This window comes from Amblyomma maculatum, chromosome 11, assembly GCF_055883805.1.
Source record: "Amblyomma maculatum isolate TAMU_Amacu chromosome 11, ASM5588380v1, whole genome shotgun sequence".
NCBI lineage: Eukaryota > Metazoa > Arthropoda > Arachnida > Ixodida > Ixodidae > Amblyomma > Amblyomma maculatum.
The window spans coordinates 40,321,800-40,336,240 of NC_139354.1; the positions used below are offsets into that span (position 1 = coordinate 40,321,800).

The 14,441-nt window shown below is 45.1% G+C and overlaps 1 long non-coding RNA gene across 2 annotated transcripts; it reads right to left on the reverse strand.

Annotated features, from left to right (window-relative positions):
• Window positions 1-4,352: 4,352 nt before the first annotated feature.
• On the reverse strand, window positions 4,353-9,545 carry LOC146173618 (uncharacterized). 2 transcript variants are annotated; one of them, XR_014701679.1, is made up of 4 exons: window positions 9,402-9,545; window positions 8,948-9,052; window positions 6,918-7,029; window positions 4,353-4,570 (listed from the first exon to the last, which is right to left on the reverse strand). It is a non-coding gene; the product is annotated as an uncharacterized LOC146173618 (long non-coding RNA). The 2 variants fall into 2 exon arrangements; XR_014701680.1 differs by lacking the exon at window positions 4,353-4,570 and having other exon boundaries at window positions 6,688-7,029.
• Window positions 9,546-14,441: the final 4,896 nt, after the last annotated feature.

A 14,441-nucleotide genomic window follows, 5' to 3' on the forward strand; every position in this document is an offset into this window, starting at 1 on the left:
GAGCAATGTATTTTGTACTGCTCGGAGCCCCTTTTGCCATGTCACATAGGCCATCTTTACACCCCACTATGTTTTGTCTTGCCATGTAAAAGCACTGGCCCCTTACTTTTGTAGCAAAGCATTGTCCTGTCACGAGTCTCGACCACATGCTTCGCATTGCAGCAGCGTGCAGTGTTGTATCTTTGCAAAGTGCTTCTCTGCTGACCCGGAAATAAACTGGCATTTTTATCATCATCATCAGCCAGACTATACCCACTGCAGGGTGAAGGCCTCTCTGATATTTCACCAATTGGTATTTTGGAGCAGAATGGAATTCATGTGAATTTGTGACTAGTAGTCGGGCGAGGCCCTGACTCGCGGACCCATTCTTTAGAAGGCGGGGCCTTCATATTAAACTACAAATAGATTAGGTATTTTTAGACCTGCATCATTATCATCACCACGTCGCTTTGTTGCTTCAGCAGCGAGTCATGGCGAGTCAGTGTGCCAGGTTCATCCATGCTATGATAGATGAAAGAATTCAGAAAATGTTGATGAATTCTGAATCAACAGTTCCTGAATTCCTGACCAAACCAAACCGAATTCTGAGTCAGGTGAAAGTAACACAGATGAAAAAAGAACCTGGAAGGAAGTGAGGAGCAGTCACAAAAAAAAAAAAAAAACTTGGCAGTGAAAGGGTTAATAACAGTGCGCTCTTTGTGATTAGGGTCATCAGCTCTACCTCGTCCATCCATCCCAGAGGTCTTTCATCCTGCCATTTTCCATTCACTTCACGACATCTGCCATCTCAGCATCAGAGCCACATAGTGCCTCATTACCCAGCGGTACGTCTGGCCAAACATTAGACGTTCGCCAGTGGGCCCGCTCGTGTTTTGATTGCCAGTCCGTCAAAATAACTCACTATACAAAGACTCCTCCCCAGTCTTTCCTGCCATCTGGTTGTTGCTTTGACCACGTTCACCTTGACTTGGTTGGACCACCACTTCCATCTAATGGCTGCCGGCACATTCTGATGATGACTGACCGCTTCACTCGTTAGCTCGAAGCAGTGCCCACTCTGGACATTACTGCGCAAACAGTTGCCAAAGCCTTCATTCAGCATGGATTTCCTACTTTGGCTGTTACCACGGATCGTGGCCGCTAGTTTGAATGCATCCTCTTCACTTCCCTTACCAGTCTGCTCGGCACTAAACACTGCCGCACCACAGCATACCATCCTTGTGCTAACGGCATGGTTGAGAAGCTCCATCGTCAGCTCAAGACTGCCCTCATTGCTCGCCTAGATCGCGAGCACTGGGCTGGTCACCTTCCTATGGTGTTTCTTGGCCTACGCACCGTTTTTCGTCGCGACCTTGGCTGTTTGGTGGCCGAAGTCATCTCGGAGACTTGTTCGTTCCTTCGGCTTCCTCGTCCCAGCCCCTGCAGTACCTTTAACGCCTTTGGGACTGCATTCAACACCTAAACCCAGTCCCACCTCTATCATCTGACCGTCAGATCTTTGTGCACCCAGATCTTGCGTCCTCGAGGCATGTTTTTCTAAGGCGAGACACTGTAAAGGCACCTCTTAGCCCCCCCTATGATGGCCCGTACCATGTCCTCAACAAGACTACAAAGTCGGCGACTATCCTGCTGGATGGTCGTGAGAGGTAGTCTCCCTGGATCGCCTTAAACCCAAATATATGGAGACACCTCCCCAGGAGCTCCCCTCGGAAGTTGCTGGCTTATCTGTCGACATGCCTGCCGCTGAGGCACCCTCATCCCTGCCCCGTTGGCGCGTACATTTCGCCGCTCCGTTTGGTCGGGGGGCCCTGTAGCGCACAGCGCCGCTGTAAAGCGGAGGCGCTAAGATCGGCGTTCACAGCCAGCAAGCACGGCACAGGCTGCTCGGTTCGAGAAGCCTGCCACGCTGGTCCTCTTGTTCTGGTGTTCCGCTGCAACGCCATAAATTCCTTACATGCTCTTCACTGCAGGACACTTCCTGCCGGCTGCAAATATACACAGAACCAGCACTCCACTGCTTCAATACAATGCTGCTTTAGGCTTGGGCACTGCCAGCTTCGACAATAAAGGAATCTGCTGAAGGCCACGGACACAAAGAAAAATTTAAATGAAGCTGTAGTACAGCAGAAGGATCAGAATTCCCCGCAAAGTAATTTGAGATGCGGATCAAAAAGCTGCAAAGAAGACTGTTCTTTGCCCGCAGCTGCGAGGAGGGCTATCAAATGCAGGTGCCATATTCGGTTTGAGGTCGAGCACAGAGACTGGCATTCAACAAAAACAGTATGGAGCTCCTATCGGGATGGAGTCTGATGCCGATTTACGACCTACGGGAAGGCGGCGCAGCCGTGGGCGAGCAGCGCACCACGGGCGTACTGGCGGCCCATGACCGGTAAGCGAGCCATGATAATTCGCCCCCTTGTGTTTCCTCGTGACTGCAGCGACGGGGATTTCAACAGAACGAGTCGGATGTACGGCCTGCATGCGGGGCCCGTTCGGCATAGAGGGTGGCCTGCCTCACTTTGGCAGCGGCACCAGGAGCAGAGCCCAACAACCCAAGTCCCGACCCCTGCCCTGATTCCTGTATTACATGGGCCTGCTGAAGGACCAGCCATGCGACTCCCAAGGGGAAAACGGCACCCAGGTGGAGGTCATGATTAAGGGAGGAGGGTGTGGGAATTTAAGATTACCCACGCTTGCACGACACGGCTCTGTCTGCCTCACGGGGATACCTCATCTCTCTCCTTCCCCTGAAGCAGTGGCGGAGAGGGCAGGGGCGAGAGACCTGGCGTAGCGTGCCGGGCGGCCCCTCCTTCCCCCTACCCTCTAATATTGATGCACAGCATCTCATCGGGGGGAGACGACGCCGCAACGCCAGAGCCCGCGGATGCTGCTATGACCAAGGATAAAAATTGGGCACTCCCAATAAACAGCCCAGCCCGGTGGCTCTGCCTCAGTGTTTCGTTCTTCCCTGCCACGGATGTGGTCAGAGCTAGCGGCGGGGCGTTCCGTTCTGAGCACAGAGCCCGAGTCCCGTGAGAACCCCCACAAGGTGTTGTTACAGGTCTCCTTGACGTCAGCTCCAGCATCCATCGCAGTGAAGAGCAAGCACAGAGCTACGCCAGGGTTCAAAGCGATCGCTGAATGGAAATGTTTTTTTTTTTTCATTTAAAGCACAAATTAGATTAAACTCTAAAAAATAAATGCCATTGAATGGTACTGTGTCATGCAATATATATATATATATTACCCCGCACCTCCACCAAGTGTTAAGTGGGGATCCAGGCACTGGTAGCGGGCACTGGTAGCGAGAACCGGAGCGGTGGTGGCTTAACTTTTGAGTCAGCTGGTCCGCAAAAGCACTTCCTCTTCCTCCTTCTCGGCTATCTGTCCGCTTAATCAGAACTTCTTCTTTACAATACACATATATAACTGCAAAAAATTTGCACATTTAAAGCTGACAGTGCCCAGGCCTAAAGCACCATTGCACTCAAGCAGTGGACTGCTAGTTCGCAGCCAGCAGAAAGTGGGCTGCTGCGATGAGCAGGCACAGAGCAACACCGTGGTTGCCTGCAAAGGCTCAACTTGAGAAATTATTTTCTCACTTAAAAGCACCCTGATTAAACTTGCAGTATTAAATGGCAATGAATGGCTCTGTGCAAACTAGTATTTTTCATATCTTTAATAGGGCCACTTCATTACATAACTGACGGAGGAATAAACCTCAAACCTCAATAAGGTAATTTTCTCTGATTTAGAATACTTTTGCAGGTGCACCTTACATTGTTTGATCTCTTTTATAATGTTTTTGCAGGTGCAGCTTAAGTTGTTTGATCTCTTTTATAGGCTTTTTGTCTTCTAAAAAAGTTGGAGAAATAGATTGAGTACTATAATAGTAATAATTGGTTTACAGAAAAGGAAAAGTTTTCCCGTGGACACCTGAATCACGCTACAAGGGAAGGAAGATGGGAGCGAAAGCGGAAAGAGAGAGGCCCCATAGTGGAGGGCTACGGAGTAATTTTGACCACCTGGGGATCTTTAACATGCATTGACATCGCACAGCACACAGATGCCTCTCCGCTTTGCATCCATCGAAACGCAGCTGCCGGCAGTCAGATTCGAACCCAGGCACTCTAGTCTAGTGCCTAGACCATAAGAATATAAAATTTGACAAACATTTCAAAATTTCAGCTTTTTGTACCATATTTTATTATTTATATTTGAACAAATATAAGGCAGAGTTTGTTTATTTCCTGCACATCAAAAGAACAATGCATTTTATTAATATGAAAATTTTTGTTTGTAGTGATGCATCAAAAAGTTAATTTTTTTACAAATTTATCTGTGTGACTAGGTTTTGCTATTACTTGCAAGCTTAAAGGAGTATAGTCCACCTTCACTCTGGCTACGTCATGAAGATGCGGTGGCGCTGTCGTAATTACAGACTTTCGCGTGGTAGGAAAAACAATGCTTCAGTTGCTTTCGCCTATTGTGATTGTGCGATGGTTTGCTGCAGCCGAAAAAAATAAAAAACAAAGCACCATGCTGACTAGTTGCATCACCGTGGCATGTGCTGGAAGGCAAAGAACGCAAAGTTTAGTAAGCTTGCACAGGTTTCTTATGGGCGAAGGTCGCCGTAAACAGTGGGCCATCGCAGTGTGGCGCGAAGGCTGGATACCGACACCTTTACGCCAGAGCGGTTATGGGCTCAAAGGCCATGAATAACTCGAGTTTGGCCTTCTTTATGACGCGTAATGGTATTTTGTGAGTGCACGTAAAATGTTGACGAGGCAGCCAGTATATTAATGTGTAGACACCTGTTTATAATGTAAGCAATTCCTGAAGCAAATTTTTTTTTTCACTTTCTAGTTGTATGTATTATGTGCATAGTGAGCTGCTGCGCATGCGATCAGTATTGCACTCCTCCGTGGTTATATTGTATGGCTAACATTAGCTTTGTTCACCTCAAATTATTTTAAATTTTGTGATGAAATGTGCGTGTGCTGACAGCCACTGATTTGCTCAATTGGAGATGAATTTTATTATACCGAGGGGTTTGAGTGGTATTCACTGCAGCTAATTTTGAATGCGAGTTGTGGGGTTGAGCGTCCCGAGTGACATATGGGCCCCTGTTTCAGATTTTGAGGATCTTTACATCAACTACGTACTGCATGGCACACTGTCGCATTCAGAGTTTATCCTACATAGAAACGTGGTCATGGCGGCCGGGACCGAACTGGGTAGCCCTAACTACGGAACCAGCATGTGGACGCTGCAGCTTGCAATGCAAGCTAAAAGCTTGAATACCCATGAAGAAATTATAAACGCTGACGCCAATAACCTCCCACGAACAGAACAGATAGGCGTGCAGCGTGGTGATTTAAAGGAATAATGCAAGGATAAGCAAACCTGTACGGTGCCAAGGCACAGTGCCCTTGCTACTGTTGCCATGCTTACCAACAACGCTCATTTGATGCTCGGTATGAAGAATCATCCGAGAATGCAATGATGTTTTGAGCGGAATACTTCCTACCTGGTTTGCGTGTGCTGTTTACGAGCGAGAAAAATCACATTCCACTTACCCGACTGAAAGTTGTTGTATGCACCCAAAGCTTTACAATTCTCGATGCATTCTGCGGCTAATGTGCTGGGCAAATAGCAAATAGATATCAATCAACGCTACTCATTTTCAAGGCAGCAACAACTTCGCTCGTGCGCTTTGAACCCGCTCTTGGTCTGGTACGGTGTGCAGGACAAGGCGATGCATGCTGTGTACGTGAAGTTTTTCCAAGTATTGCTTTTGTACTCGCACAGCGCGTGGGTATTTTATCTGCCAAAAAGGTGCCTGCATATCACAATACCACGCTCTTGGCAAGTATGGCCACAGCAGTGGGGTGGCACCACAGTGCCGCTCCCGTGCTTTCCGCCTGCTCTGGGGCCATAGACGACTGCCATGCCACTTTGATTGCTTTGTTTGTTTTAAACATGGCGGAGACCTATAGACACCTAATTTTTGGGTTCGTGTTTAATTAGCTGTAATGATGTGCAAGGTATTACTGTACGCACCAGGTGATATCCACCTATGACCGCTAAACAATTTATCATTGAATTTCTTTCCTCATCCGTTTCGGTTTCAAAAGCTGTGTGATGGCTGTGACGCCAAAGTTAAGTCTAGGTCACGTGACGGGTGAAAAAAAATTGTGATATCCTGCGATGTTTAAATTCACTGCAACGCTGAAGCCAGCCTGCCTCAAGAACAGGAATCGCGAAGAGCTGGAGATTATACTGCGGCTTTTTCATGCTGTGCATGGCTTGAACTTGATTGTGATGTCACAGCCATCTCTCAGCTGTTGAAACCGAAATTGGCGAGAAAAGAAAATTGAACTGAAAATTATTTAGCAGTCGTAGGCAAAAACCACTTGGCGATCCGTATACAGGAATGTCTTACAAAAATGCCACCAAAATTTGGCGTCTATACTCCTTTAAGATGGTGGTCACGGGCAGAAAATATTTTTTCGCCAAAAACAAGCTGGGATAATATTCTTCATAGCAATACAATTTGCTATGATTTTTTAAAAAGAAATTGAGGATGGTCAAGCCCACAACCTGTATCAGTTGGTGTGGAATGAAACCGGCACCTTTACCTTAGCAGATCATGCTAGCCATAACAGCCTAGCATTATCCTTGATGCATTAGCATGACAGGAAAAAAAAAAAAAAAAAACAGTGGTAGCATACCATATATACACCATTACAAAATCGAAGAACTTGAAGGTAAGCTGTCTAAAAATTGTAAAAACATTTTTTTTTTTTGTGGAACTGCAGCAGCATCACACTTTGTACCAAAAAAAATTGCCTTGACAAGCACTGCACCATATATATGCTGGTCTGCAAATATGAAACGCCTTTGCCCACACGTACCAGCCACAGCTATCCGATGGAAACTAAGGCAGAATCAAAAGCACAGAAGAAAGCCCCAGGTTGCCTCCAAAGGATCCCTGTTTCAGCACACGCACCAAAGACAGGGAAGGACCTGGAAATCAGAACAATGCAATAAATGCCCACTCCTGGGAAAGGTAAGATGTGAAGGATTTTGTTACAACACAGAAAGTATAATGAATGAAAGTATGAATTCCGCAATTCATGGCAGTTGGTTGTGTCTACTATCTTTGCAAACATTTGTCGTCACTTCAAGTAAAGGATCCATTTCTCGTTCCTAATTCTGAGGCAGTTGCTGATTTGCTCCAAAATGAGAGCTTGGCATACAGTGCTGGTTTTAGCGTAGATGTGGTTGATTTGTATAATCTCTTCTACACTCTCAACTCATCCAGTATGTTCAGCAATTTATTACGGAGGACAATGATGAATGCTGGTTCCAAAATGAGTGTGGAACCTTAACCGGATCCTTTTTGGAAATGTTATCTTACTACCCGAGTAACACGTTTTTTGAGTGAGATGGTCGACTTTATACGCAAAAATCTGGTGTGTGCATAGGTGCAAGATAGCTCCCATCCTCAGCGACATTTATCTAAGCAGGGTTGATATGAAAGTTGAGAATGATTTAGACAGTTGTTGCATGCACATTTTCCGTTTCGTGGAGGATTTTCTGGTGCTAGCTAGCTCTGTGAATCCTGAATTTGTGTCAAATGTTCTTGATGTTTTTGCACGTAATGGGTCGGGACTAAGGCTCACGCATGAAGTCCCCCAAGAAACAGCCTTACAATTTCTCGATTTAAAGTTGTCTTTCCAACCCCACCATGTCTGTTGGCAGTATTCACCTAGGAGTGAAAAGCCCCTTCTGAATTACAGGTCCTTTCATTCAAAGCTCGTAAAAAGTAGTATTGTTACGGGATGCTTAGGAATGGCAGTGAAGAAATCTTGTCATCATAAAATGATGTCCAGTCTCTTAACTCAGGCGGACAAATGCAGGGAAGCTGGTTTCCTGAACTCAGTTCTCGTCTCGAGTGCAGCCAAAGTCCTCTGCGCGCTAAAATTGTCTTCAAGCATGTGAGGGCGGGAAAAGTGTTCGGAGGAAGGAAGAAGAAAGGTATGTAGTAGTCATGCCATATGTACACACGCTGTTGCACCGAATTAAAAGAGTAGGAAGCAAGCATAATGTAAACGTTCTGTTTCCTTCTCCTAACAAACTAGAAAGTGGGAGCCGCGGTTCAAAGAATGCACGAGGGGGCAGAAGAAATGTGTGCAACATAAATCATGAAAATAGATATGTTCCTTGTAAGACTGGCATAGTATATCAAATCCCTCTGTCCTGTGGCCTTACCTACATAGGCCAGACTGTGCAATGCATTAAAGTGCGGCTCATGGAGCACGCTAATTCGCTGAAAAAGAAAGAAGCTAACCTAGCGAAGCACTGACCCATGTGCAAATGCACGTCATTTTTTGATGACAGTGATGTTCATTCTTACCAGTGCACTAGAGAAGCTTTTCACATCAGAAAAAGTAAAGGGTGCGTGAGTACGCCTTTTGTCACATTATCTCCTCGGGAAATGAATACGCTGCACAGTGGGCAGCAGTTCTGCCGATGCACTCGTGCTTTTAAATGCTTTTTTTTTTCTTTTTACCAAAACTTGAGGTCGTTGACGTTGCGCATGTGCGCTGTTTCTCCGTGTGCGTATATATGATGTGATTCTTCCCAATAAAAAAAAATCAGCTGTAAGTTCAGCGCTATTCGTGTGTCTCGTTTCGTTTATTTCTTGGTCTCTGTATTTTTTTCGCTGTTGGGCCACCATTAATTTCGATACTCCCCCGCTTTTTATTGCTTTGGCTGTGGCGGTGCTGATCGAAATTCATGCCCTGGCCACATCAAAGTCATGCTGTGGACTATCCTCATAAATAAGGTGAGTTTGATTACATATATCAGCACCCTTGTGGAGCAACCGGTTTTTGCCAGCACATATTTTTACAAGCGGGTGCACTCAAGGGCTACTCACCTTTTCATGAGGCACAAGGCATACCATCGGGAGAGGCCATGAGCAGAAGCTGCGACGAAGCCAAGATCTCACAATCGCCGTGCATCAAGATTATTTCGGTACATACTGAAAGGAAACAGAAATGGTTGCTCTTGCTGGGACAGTTCTAGCCGGGGCCAAACGGAGGCGTATTCGAAAATGAACTACAAAAGGAAAGCCCTTTCGTGCGAGCCGCCGGGACTGCTTTTAAGCGCACGAAAAAGGGCTCCTTAGTTCCTCTACACTTCACTTGAAGTCACTGATAAATAGACTTATAGCAAGATTACAAAAAAATAATTGAGATCGCTAAACAATAGAGCGTCGATGCAGAAAAAAAATTCCAAACAATTTGTAACGAGAGGGCAGCGGTGCAATAGGTTGGCGAGGCAAGTACGGAATGCAACACGTGCTTTGCGCTGTATTTCGCAGTACTCACGAAAGTTTGGAGAAAGCAGCAGGGATGCGTGCCACCCAATCTAATTTGCAGAATCCATTCCAGTCCGGTCATTCTGAAACAACGCGGCGCGAACAAGCCTCCCGCTTGCTTGTACCACTGCGCGCCAAAATTGAAAAGGGAGAAAAAAAAAAACGAAGTGTCTAAAGGTACGTCCGACGGATCCATTCGATTCTCGTAAAGATACGGCGGACGTCGATATACAGGCTCGTGGCTATATGCACGTCGAACGCGGCCCCATTCCGCTTGCTACGCGTGAATGGATCTCATCCTCTATGATATCAGCTAGCCGCGACTCTCGATGAGGTGCTACGAAGAGTGCATCCGTTCTAACATAGATCACGGTCTTCACTTAGGGTTGTGTACGGCAAACATCGCTGTCAAGCACATAGCTGCAGGCGATATGCTACGTACTGCACCAGCTCCACCAGCTGGCATCGAGATACGCACATTCACGAGCAGCTTTCGCTTCGCACTAAACTATCACCCCGATCTGCCCGTAATGCGAGCGAGCTATTCCTAGCATTTACGCTGTCTTAGGTCCTGCATCGACCTCTGAAGATCTAGCGCCGGCACAACACACACACACCTCGTCGTGCAGCTGAACATTCGGCAGTCCAAAGTATGTATGTGAAATGGCATTGTGCTCGTTCCTCACATGCAGACCGAGGAAACAGGATGTTTTTAGCTAAATTCTTCGTTTAAATTCTACCTCAGAGCCGTGGCAGAAGACATGCCGAATCTACTAGAGGCCTGCACATCGACTCGTCGAGGCGAAGACCTACTGCACCGCACCGCAAGTGTGCACAACCGGAAAGCCGGAAGCGTGAATGATCCGAATTCCCTGTGAACAGCAATGTTCTTTGGTATATAGGGGATTACTAGACTAAAGTGCTTAGGCTGCATCTTTTTCTTGTCGTTGAAGTTTGCGTACATGTAGTTTAAACCCCCGCATGCTCGAGGTTAGCGTGACCCGACTGAACGGCCGCGCAACTTTGAAACGATCGGGATCGATATGCATGCATCGCCGGGCTTAGGTACGCGGTAGAAAATGTGCGCTGCACATTTCGTTGAAGAAGCTGACTCTTGGAATTTTGCAGAGTGTGCCATGCAAGCGATCGTTGCTACAACCACGCATCCATGTTCCCACGGCTGGCCTACCCCGAGGCGCATAAATGTTCAACCGTGGACGTATCAATGATCGAAGAGAGGACAGATTTTCACAATATTGGGCGCGAAATCGATAGCTACCAGTGCTCAGTGTTAGAGAAATTCTGCCTTGATCATGCGCAATTCAGTGTTTCAGGTGTGGTCAGTAGCTATATAAGTTTGAACAGTTCGCCTTTCAAGTCAGCGGCGCCAGCGATGGATCGGCGGAGCGATTTTCCACGCTACACCGCTGTCTTGCTAGAAAGCCTATCTAGGCGGCGTTTGACATTCACCTGCTTTTTGTTGGCCCCGTAATTGAAAGCAACGCCTTCAGAAACGCGTTAAATGTTCAAAAATGTATTCTCTTCAACAGTTTCACTCCAGGCTGTCAAAGCAGGCGGACGTTGATAAAACAGTTGAGCATCCAGTCTTTAGAAATCTGTACAATCACCTTCAGTTTGTAAAATTATTGGAATAGGTCACTTTCCGATCGCTGGGACATAGACCCTCATGACAGCGCTGTCACGTGAATAAGGACCACACCAGGCCGAAAGCTTGTCTCATATAACATAGCTAACCAAGGTACACCTTACTACAGCATTGTGTTGATTTTTATGGTGCCTAAGCGACTAATGCTGCCATGCACCAAGAACAAAATTTAATGTATTTATTTTGTGTGTAATGACTAAAATGTTCTTTAGGATGTAGCTTGTTTAGGAACATTTTAGGAAACCAAAAATGCAGGAAATTTGCACGTCTCTCCTAGGATCATGCTGGGATGGAAATGGATCTGTTGGAAATTGTACAAAATGTTTCCTCTTTTCTCGACTCTGGCGCATGTGTAAGATATGGTTTATTGTTAGTTCATCTCCACACTCCTTGCATATTGGTTTGTCCTCTTTCATAAGCATGAAGCTGTGTGTGAGGTTTGGGTATGTGTTTTGTGAAGATGACCTAAAATGTCCTCCATGTTGTGTTTTTGATTACTGCATGATTTCCATTCCTTAATGACAGGTTTGACAAGTATAGTTTGTAGTTTATTTCAATGTTTCAAAAATCCTGCCATTTCACTCTCACTTTTCTTTGTACAAGCTTCTTGGTATCTTCATGCAGCATATTCACCCTCTGTAATTTAGCATTGCGTCAAGGTAACCTGGTTATTTCTTTTCACCTTTCAAGACTACTGTCCCGATTTCATAAAGTTTCTGACGACAGGAACTCCTTGGAAGTCATAGAAATAAATGAGATCCACAATCATGAGCTATCTAGGGTATGCATATACATGTCCATCGCTCAGTGGAATGGCGTCAGCACGCTGTTAGAACAGGTCTTGAGATAACAACAACCATTGTCTGAGGTGGTCCTTTAATGGGCATTGAAATGCTATGTAACTACAGGTACTGATAGAACTCTTGATCATGTTATGTGATGATGCGATCCTTGCATGAATATAGGTATACATTTCAGAATCTGCAGTGCACCACTTGACCATTTGCCACCAGTTTGTGTGAAAATGTATTTTTCATGCATGTTAACCAGTGTTTAACAGATGACCCCTGTGCACAAGCCAAAAGTGCCACGAGCCAAATGTCACGAGGCCACACGACATGGCAGGAGCTGTTAAGCCAAGCTTACAAAGTTATATTTGAAATATTTCATCTTCAACGTTTCAGCTCCAATTAAGAAAGGTTGAGGCTTACAGAGGTCTATGCCAGGTTGTCTATCACCTAACAGGGCAGCCTACGACCGTATGCTAATGAGTATATCTGAGATAACAGACATGAATTAAGGAATTAGTAGTAATGTTTGTAGCAAAGGGCATGTAAATTAACGAGAATCCACAGTGGGATCTGCAGACAAGAACCATTAACGCTGGCACACCATACCCTTACAGGTGGAGATTAGGAGTCTCCCTAATTTTTTGTCTGCTCAAAGCTTGTCATTTCCTTCGTTCTTCCAGATGAGGAAGATGTGAAAATGATAGCATCTAAAATGCCAGAGACCATCGTTAACAAGGATGCTGAACCCAACAGCGTAAAAAGGAATTTCAGAAAAGATGGGTGACTAGTAATGCTGGCAACAGTTGAAACTAAGTGGAAAGGCATGAAATTGAAATGCAACATATGCAGAGATATGTTGCGAGACGACCAGTCTGTGGTGTGCGACATCTGTCTCCGTTAGTTCCATCAAGTGATTGGCCAAAGCAGATGGGGCTTGTGGTTTTGTCATAAGTGCAGTGTAGTAGCATAGATGCAACCTTGCCCATTAATAATTCGAGTGGAGTAAGTGCATTGTTTTGTTTTGTTCATGGTTTCCATGAAAACATTATGAGAAATTTTTTCCTAGAGAATGTTTGCTGAAATGTGAATATAATGTGCAATAAAACTAGTGTTTTCTTGCTGTTTACTTTTCCTTGTATACATTAGTTCTGTGAAGAAAACCACAGGCTAGAAAGAAATGTAATGGCATGCATTTTGATACTTGGCCCCGTTGTGCTGGCTCAGTAGTTAGAGTGCTTGGCTGCTGAACCCAAAGATGCAGATTTGGTTCCAGCCACAGCAGGGACATTTTAATAGAGGCGAAACAATAGGCCGTCATGCACCGTGCGGTGTCAGTGCATGTAAAAGAACCCCAGATGGTCGAAATTATACCGGAGCCCTCAACTATTGTGTTCCTCATAGCCGTAGTTATTTTGGGATGCTAAACCAGATATATATCACATCATACTCTGAGTAAGATGCTATTCATGGTCAGTTAATCATACACTAAATGATCAATTTTTTTTCTGCATGGTACAGCAGCTGTTGTACAATTTTACTTTAGCCTTCATGAAGAATATCACACTGGCTCCACATGGCCTTCTGTTGACCCTTGATATGCGTCACAATCACACACCCGAGTATGTATTTGTCTAAAGGCACCTATGCATGCAAGGAGGGGACCGTTACTTTCCACTTGTCAGAACTGAAATGCATGATCCACATCATTTCTGTAATTCAACTGCTTGCTATTTGAACTGTCCAGCATTGATGCAAGTTTCAAAGAACTGCAATTAGCAAATTAATCTAAGCAGCAAACCATGCCAAGAACTGCTTCGGTTTCATCTTTAGCAACTGTTTGGGAACTAAAATTAGCCAAATGTTGCAAAACATAGATGAGAGGTTACAAAATCTAAAAAACAATGCAGCCTACCTGTGGCATGTAGGGTTTCACATCCTAAAGTGACATATGTAGCTATGAAGAATACCGTAGTGGAGAGCTCCAGACTAATTTGACTGCCTGGGCTTTGTACTTTGAATTGACATCTTGCAGAAAACAGAAGCATTTGCATTTCACCTGCACCAAAGTGCGACTGCCATCACTGGTATTAAACATCACGACCTTGGGGCAAGTAGCCTAACGTGCCACTAAGATGTCGCAGCGTGTACGTACATGCTATACATGTCAACCTTTCTAGCATTAAAGCTGTCACATGCATGGCAGATATTCATGTTCAGCTTTGGACTGACAAGTTTAAAAGTGTACTATTTGTGTTTGTCTAGCATGAAAAACAAAGGAAACTAAGGAAAAACGAAAAAAAAAAAAAAAAAGAACATAATATGTTGAAAAAGCATTAGTCATTAACACATAAAGCATATTCGTTCCTTTATTAATGATAAAGTGGCCTTCAACAATAGTACAAAGCCTGAACATTTAGAAAGGTGCTGTGCCAGGCAGCTATTTTACAGAAACCTGAACCATTTCACCTGTAGTAATACGCATCCCGGCGGTGTGGGCTGGGCACTTATTTTTCGGTCCACTCCAACATGCGAAAACTGCATCGTGCATTCCCATTTTCCGAGTTTTGAGCTCTGTAGTACAGGCTAACAAATT